Source organism: Fukomys damarensis, unplaced genomic scaffold (assembly GCF_012274545.1).
Source record: "Fukomys damarensis isolate Sample0158 unplaced genomic scaffold, DMR_v1.0_HiC HiC_scaffold_22, whole genome shotgun sequence".
Classification (NCBI taxonomy): domain Eukaryota; kingdom Metazoa; phylum Chordata; class Mammalia; order Rodentia; family Bathyergidae; genus Fukomys; species Fukomys damarensis.
In genome coordinates this window covers 12,120,340-12,127,982 of record NW_022900934.1, presented here as the reverse complement: position 1 = coordinate 12,127,982, position 7,643 = coordinate 12,120,340, and the positions used below count along the sequence as shown (strand labels likewise).

The following is a 7,643-nucleotide window of genomic DNA, read 5'->3' as shown; positions in this document are numbered from 1 at the left end:
TCAGCCAGGCAGGTATAGTGGTGAATCTCATAAATATAGAATCTCATAGGTATAGAGTGCAATCTCAGCTACTCAGGAGGCTGAGGCAGGAGGATTACAAGCTCAAGTCCTGCCTGGGCAATTTAGCAAGAACCTGCCTCAAAATAAAAAATATCAAGGGCAGGGAGTACAACCCAGTGGTTTGCTCCTTGGTACCAGGAAAAAAAAATAAAAAGAGAGAAAAGAACTCTTCTCTGCCAGGTTTCCAAGGGAGGGTAAGGATACAACAATGTATTACAGATCTCAAAATGCTTGAAAAAAATGAAAAGGAGTGGCCTTCCCTGACACGCAACCTCAGGTCCTCCAAAATGTGAAACTGATGTGGAAAGGAAATCGGATGTAATTCACAGAAGACATAAAGAGAAGTGACAGATGGGAAAGAGCCACACACAGCTCCACGCAACGACGCTGAATTCTGAAAACATCAAATTGAGCTAAGGAAGCCAGACACAGGGCACATTATGTGTGACTCCACTCACGGAGCTCGGGGCGGGTGATACGAAATTGTGGCCCCTGGGGTGCACGCTGCGGGGGTCAGAGCCATCTAGAAACTGCTCAGACCAAGGCACTGGTTTCCTCCTGGAGTCGAGGAAGTCTGGGATGTGGATGAGCCCTTTGGGGGTTTTTGATGTTCTACTTCTAAACCCACATGGTGTTTCACGGGGCTTTACTTTATAATAACTCTTCAGGTTTTATATTTTTATCTTTAGCACTTTTCTCTCTGTTCACACTGTTTGCCAATGTTAAAATGCACAGAAAGCCTTACAATAAATATGACCCACCTTCTCCTTCATACCCTTATGACTGAGTTATTTTCACCACAGTAATCTAAACTACAAAAACAACTGCACACCCAGGCACACTCCGATGTAGGAAGATGTTCGTTGGAACATCGTGACGGAGCCAGGCACAGAGGTGCACGCCTGTGACCCCAGCACCTGACAGGATGAAGCAGGAAAATTATCACAAGTTTGAGGCCAGCCTGAGCTACACAGTGAGACTGTCTGAAGAGGGGCAGGAGGGATAGCTCAGGAGTGCTGTGCCTGTCTCGCAAGCACAAGATCCCAAGTTCGATCCCCACTACCAAATGGGCGGGGGAGAGAAAAAGCCTCACGGCTGAAAGAAGCTGTGTTCTCACTAGTAACAAACAGTTAAATACTCTGCAGGATAGCTACAATGTGGAAAATTATTTAGCCATTGGAAAGTCTGCTCAAAGAATTTGAGGGGAACAGGAAAAATGCACATGACATGAAAAAGCAGGGAGGAAGAAAGCAGAACATAAATTATATGTACCAAGTATGTTATTCTAATACATAGATTATATGTTGACTGTGGCCCCAATATTGTCAATATCTGTTGTATATTCATGAAAAAAACAGACCGAAACCCCAAATGTATACAAACAATAAGGGTAGTTATATCTGCGGAGTGGGAATATGAGTGCTCATTTTCTTCCTTATATCTCTTTTACCTTTCCCAAATTATCTACAGTGGGTATGGATAATGCTTACTCATTACCACAGGATTGGGGGGAGCGCTGGGGAGGGACCTGCTGTTGGGGGAGAGAGTGGGGCAAAGGCTCCCTGCCTCCTTCAGGTGCACCTCAGCTGCTCCAGGGTGTTCGGGCCATGGTGCACAGACACAGCAGCCCTGCACTGTGGCCTTGGTTTTGTTTTATTTCCCCTTCTCATTTTTGCCTTCATCACCCGTCTCCAGCGCTCTGACTTCCCTCTCCCCCACAGACACCCACTTGAATGTATTTAAAGTATGTTCTTTCTATCCATCTGCCATACATTTGTTTGGATATATGCGTACCCAAATACACATAGTAAAAAGTACATAAAGCGATAAAGACACAGTGTTTTCTTATGTTTTTCAATTTTTACATACAAGGTACAGAGTCATGCATCTTCCTTTTTTCTCACTTCATTTTTGAGAACATTCCTTGTTGCTCTTTGTAGCTGTGACACCACGCTTGGTGTTCCATGTTTGTATGCACCACCTGGTACAGATTGCTGGCTGTTCCTCAAGTGCAGCCTTTCTCCGACAGGACACATTGCAGGACTACATTTCCCAGACTCCTGTGCAGGTGGGTGGAGCCGCACAACATCATTTTAGCTCCTGGATGCCAGCAGAAAGATGCCTGACCCTCTAAGATTCTGCTCTGAAATCCTTCCCATGCCTTACTCTCTGTCCCTTTCCCTTCTGGCTAACTGGGACCAGAACCCCCCGCACGACCTTGAAAACCATAGTTCAAAGGTGGCAGAGCCACCTCAGCCTGGGTCTGAATGCCTTCAAAGAAGGCAATCAGACACAGACCAAGCTTCCATTGGGTTTCAGTCTCTTTTGTCTATAGGGTCCATTATTACAATGGCTAATATTAACTTTAAGCAAAAAAAAAAATCACATTCTACTCCTCCATTCCCAAGTGTGGGACCCTGCTGCCCCAAGCTCCTAGATGGAATTCAGATGATGAGCAAGATGCTCGAGTTGTCCCCCGGAAGTGGGACGGTGTGGCCTAGGGCGTGTGTGTGTCATGTTCACCTGACCAAAGCAATGGCAGACACGAGTCCCCATGGGGGCAGTGAGGACGGCGAAGGCCCTGGTGTTCAGTTACCCCGAGTCAGCACTGCTGGTGGGTGTGTGCCTGCTCTGGGGGGCTTCAGAGGGGTCAGGGCCAGAGCAGTCCCACACAGGGCTCAGCTCTTGGTGGCACAGTCTCTAAGCCTGGCTTCCTGGGCATCCTTGAGAGTCTGTGAGCTCCCTACACCATTAATAAAAATACCAGAATGAGTCGTATTGTTTACAATTGCAAACTCTTTTTTATATGCCAAATCAGGGGACAACATATTTCTTCTGCAAGGGCCCAGATGGTAAATAATTTTGACCTTGTGAGTCATGCAGTCTCTGATGCAACAACTCAAGTCTGCTGTACAAGTATTAAGACAGCCGAAGACGATATATAAATGAATGGCTGTGGCCCTGTTCCAATAAAACTTTATAAAAACACTGGCCCATAATCTGGTGTTTGCCAATCCCTGAGCTGGAAAACAAAGGGGAGGGGGGAAGAAAATAGACATGGAAGAATCTCCTTTGTTTAAATCTCTGTGTAGGGACTTATTCATTTATTTTTGGCACCAGGGATTAAACTCAGGACCTTGCACTTGTGAAACAGGCAGCAGCATCACTGAGCTAAATCCCCGGCCCTATTTATTTTTAGACAGAGCCTCACTAGGCAGTTCAGGGCGAGGCAGTCCTCCTGCCTCAGCCTCCCAAGTGCTGGAATTACAGGCGTACGTGACCATGCCCACCTCTGAGTAGACGTGTATGCCACATTTCCTGGTCTTAGCGCCTGGGTACTGATTTGTTCGGGTCCACACCGGGCGGTGCCACACAGAGCCTAACACCCTTCCTTGTCTGCCATAGAGTGGTTGGATGAATGCACGAATAAATGAACAGCTTTCATTTAGAGGCAGCTCCGGTGAACAACCCAGGTAAAGAGCAGTCAGAAGAGGAGCCTGCAGTGGACGAATGGTGCCACAGCTCCACTTGCACTGGGGAAGCCCAGTCCCGGACAGAGCATCGTTCTTTGCTCTGCACCTGCTTCACCGAGGCCATCCTGTCTCCTATCACCAGCCGCTGAGTTGGGCTTTATCCCACACCCCTGGTGGGCATCCGTTTAGGGGCCTGGTTGCCAAATATCAAAGCTAGCGAAGAGCAAGGGCAACTGCCAGGGGCTCAGTTCTCCAAAGCAAACTGCTCAGTGACTAATCCATCTTTCGCTCTGGGTGTTTTCATTTGTCCCTGCAGAAATGCGTATGAGTCACAGCTCTTGTTGGAGAATTTTTTCAAATGCATCATTGTGTGTATATCTCTAGCCTGAAGACCTGCAAGGTCCGGGTGCTGTTGGCAGGGGCCTAATGATTTCCGCAACAACAAATGCTGTCAAATGGGGCCCACCAGGACTCCTTCCTCCACACTCGTCAGTAGCCAGCAAATGAAGGAGGGGAGCGAATGGTGTTACTGTCCAATGACGGGTGTGGTACACAGAGCGACTTGGGCATCCACAGACTCACATATATACGCTGTCCTGCCCATGCCTTCCCCTTCCTGAGAGACTCCACCATGAGCAGCCTTCCTCTCAGGAAGCCTTCTTGGTTAATCTGATCAAAAAGACCAGCTCTGAAATCACTGTGATCTGGGCCTCTAATCTACCCCTCTGCAAATCACGTCTCTATCTTGCACTGTATTCCTGCAGCCTTTATGCAAAAAAAAATGTCTCTTCTGCTCCTTTCGATCCACGTGGCGCTTTGTTTGTGGAGCGTGAAGTCATTTCCACATGGGTATGCTGTCTTTCCAGCCCAGTGCGGTGGCTAGGGCCCGCTTGGAAATTAGGAAGAGATGAAGTCAGAGCTCTGTTGGCCTCTCCTGGGCAGAGTGACCTCACCCCTCACGGCCTCTGCTTCCGTGCCTATAAATGGGGACGATGATAATCATAACAGTACAAATGTAGATCAGATTTCCGGAGTCACTCTCAGTACAGGCAAGGGTTTTTATTTTGCTCCTTGCTGTGTCCCCAAGGCATACACCAGAGCCTGCCACCACATCTGTCCTTGCTGTGTTTGAGCGTGTCACCCAGATTCGCCTGTTGGAATCTTAATCTCCAAAGCAACTGTGCTGGGAGGTAGAGGTGAAGGGGGTGATTAGTTAATGAACATTCTGCACTCATGAATGGATTCAGCTCATTAACACTGGGGTGGGGTAGTTATCAAGAATGATTCCTCATAAAAGCAAGTTCAGCCTTCTCTTCCCCGTCTGCCTCTGCCACAGGAGGACACAGTGGAAAGGTCCCCACGGGAGGGAGGCACCATGCTTTCGGATTTCCTAGTGTTTAAAGCCACATAAATCTTTGTTCTTTATAAATTGCACAGTCTCCGGTGTTCTGTTATAGCAACAAAAAACAGACAATGACAGTACTCACCAAACATCTGTTGAATAATTAATAGGGCCAGGGATTTAGCTCAGCGGTTCTGCTGCCTGCCTCACAAGCACAAGGACCCAAATTCAATCCCTGGTACCCCCCCAAAAAAGAATGAATAGATCGTTTCTTATACTTACCTGTCTTAAGACGCTTACCATCTTCCCAGGAAGTCACCTCCAAGGTCAATCTTGACTCCTCCCCCATTACTGTATCCAGAACTCCCATCTCTCAGATGGCTTAGTTTCCATGTCACTCAAGGATGCTTATGATGCAATAGCAGAAACCCAACATAAGTTCAGGCAAAACAGAGAATGTATTGGTCTATCTAAGTAAAAATAGCTAGGTTCAGGCAAAGCTGGATCTCGGTGCTCAGAGGGATAGGCTCTTTGCTGAGATGCCTGCCGCTGATGGCAGGCTTAGGTCACGTGTCAATCACTGTACCTCTGAAGGGCGAGCCTGGGCCACGTGTCTCATACTAGAGGAAAAGAGGGTGGATCTCCCCCAAACTCTGTGGATCAAGAGTGGAACGGGACGGTACCCAAGACTAAGTGGGACCTAGCACTAGAAATAGAGAGGAGATGCTGCAAAGGCCAAAACAAACCCCCCAGGCTCATCGGCCTCCATTCCAACCTGTGCACTCCGTCAGGTTAATCCCTGAAATAGCAGCTATGACCAAGTTATTCCCTTGCTCAAGAACCTTCAGGGGCAGCCTAGCCCTGACTGACACAGCTATAACTTGCACCAGGATAACCAGCCTTCTCCAGTCCGAGGGGTCAGCAAGGAAGCTGTTCTAAGGACCCAGATGGACCATGGGAGGTGTGGCAGTGGGCAGCAAGAACGGGGAGGCAGCTGCAGACCCCAGCGAGACCTCCCACCACACCGAGACTGCTCTCGCCCAGCTCCCTGGTGACATCTCTCTCCTGAGAGCCTGCTTCCTGCAGCAGTGCTGGGTGCTCTGCTCTCTCGCTCCCCACCCCATCTCCTGGCACAGTCACTTTTTCCCGGCCTTACCTGGCAGCCGAAGTGTACTCAGACTTTACCCTCTACATCCACTGGAGATACCACTGGTTACAAACTCCACAATTCCACCTCGAAAAGCCCAGCTCTGGCCACCGTATGCTTCCTAGCTGCAATGGGCAACTCTTGTCTCTGCCAGTCATGGGAAACAGGCATGTGGCACTTTTCTAACCCATAAAACTTGATGGAAGTACTAGAGGCTTCAGAGAAAGTTTTCTTCCAGCTTAAAACAATATCCTTAAAATAGGATACAGGAAAGGAAATTGATTTCTTCTGATCTGTGGGTGTTGCTGTGATAGCACAATGTCTAGAGCTATGGCAGCCATCTTGGACCCACAAGGGGAGACCATGCCAACATGGCGGATAGAATGATGGAACGAACTTGGATCCTCAATATTACTGTTGAGTTGTGAATTAACCAACCCTGCGACTGTCCCAACTTAAAACACATGGCTTAAACCACACTGAGTTTGGTCATCATTTACTAGTTAAGAAAAACCATATGAGGGGTGTATCTTGTACCTGGTAAACTTCCAGAAACACGACTCCTTCCAGAACCTTCCTGTCATGTAACTCCAGACCTATGAGAACTGTTTGAGGTGTGCTTACTTAGGGAAAGACTTCCCAAGGAGGCCGAGAAACACCTCAAAACCATGTCCCAATTTGAACCGATTATCTGCTGTCCCCCGAAAGACCTCCCTTCTCCTTCCTCCACTATGGGAACAATATCCCCATCCATGAGAAATAATCCAGCCTTTCTTCATTGCCACTGGCTCGTTTCACCAGGCTCCTATTTCCTGGGCAAGTAATAAATGCCGGGCATTTTGCTAGATGTAGGAGAACAGACCTGGGTAAGACCAAGTTCCACCCTCTGTGAAAATTATGTTCTGGTCAGCAGCTGAGAAAGAGGTTGTTTCATGGAGAGATAGACATACAATCCCAGGGAAGGTGAGGAGCGAAGGTGGGCACGGAGAGGTAGTAGTTACACTGAGATCTGGACGCTGAGCGATGTGTTGAGGTGTGAGTATGGCTTTCTAGGCATAGGAAATGGCAAGTGCAAAGGCCCTGAGGCTGGACTGAGTGTGCACTATGCCAGGAAGGGTAAGGCCAGTGAGATGCGCGGCGAAGAAGTCAGAAGGGTCCGTGAGAGGTAGATTCCGAGTGAGGCGGGATCCCGTGCAGTGTACAAGAGAAAGAGCTAAACCTCTGCTATACAGGGTCTGACTTGTGAATGGAAGATGGGAGTAAAATAAAAACTATCACGCAAGCTGTTTTATAGTAGACACCATAGAGAGGAGCGCCAGGCACTTTTACACACTTCCCACACTCGACCCTCACAACCCCAGGAGGTTGGCACACTGATCATTCCCGTTTCACAGACGAAGAAACTGAGGCACAGAGAGGCTAAATAACTTGCTGGGGGTCACACAGCCAGTGGATCAGAGCCAGGAGTGTAGGGAAGAGGGGCACTAGCAGAAGCTGTAGGGCAGATCCAGTTAGGGGGTCCAGGGCAGGGGGGTTGGAGCCCTAAGGTAAGAAAAGGAACGGGCAGCCGGCAAGGCGGGCAGCGCCCCGTCCCCCCGACCGACCGCCTCGTCGCGCCCAC

The 7,643-nt window shown here is 48.7% G+C and overlaps 1 long non-coding RNA gene across 1 annotated transcript in view; it reads right to left on the bottom strand.

Annotated features, from left to right (window-relative positions):
* Window positions 1-3,411: 3,411 nt before the first annotated feature.
* LOC104858138 overlaps window positions 3,412-7,643 on the bottom strand; it is a 5,176-nt gene continuing 944 nt past the window's right edge. Inside the window, exons 2-4 of the long non-coding RNA XR_779074.3 lie at window positions 6,032-6,274; window positions 5,158-5,282; window positions 3,412-4,716 (exon numbers count right to left, since the gene is read on the bottom strand). This is a non-coding gene — a long non-coding RNA (uncharacterized LOC104858138). The remainder of the gene's footprint in view (window positions 4,717-5,157; window positions 5,283-6,031; window positions 6,275-7,643) is intronic.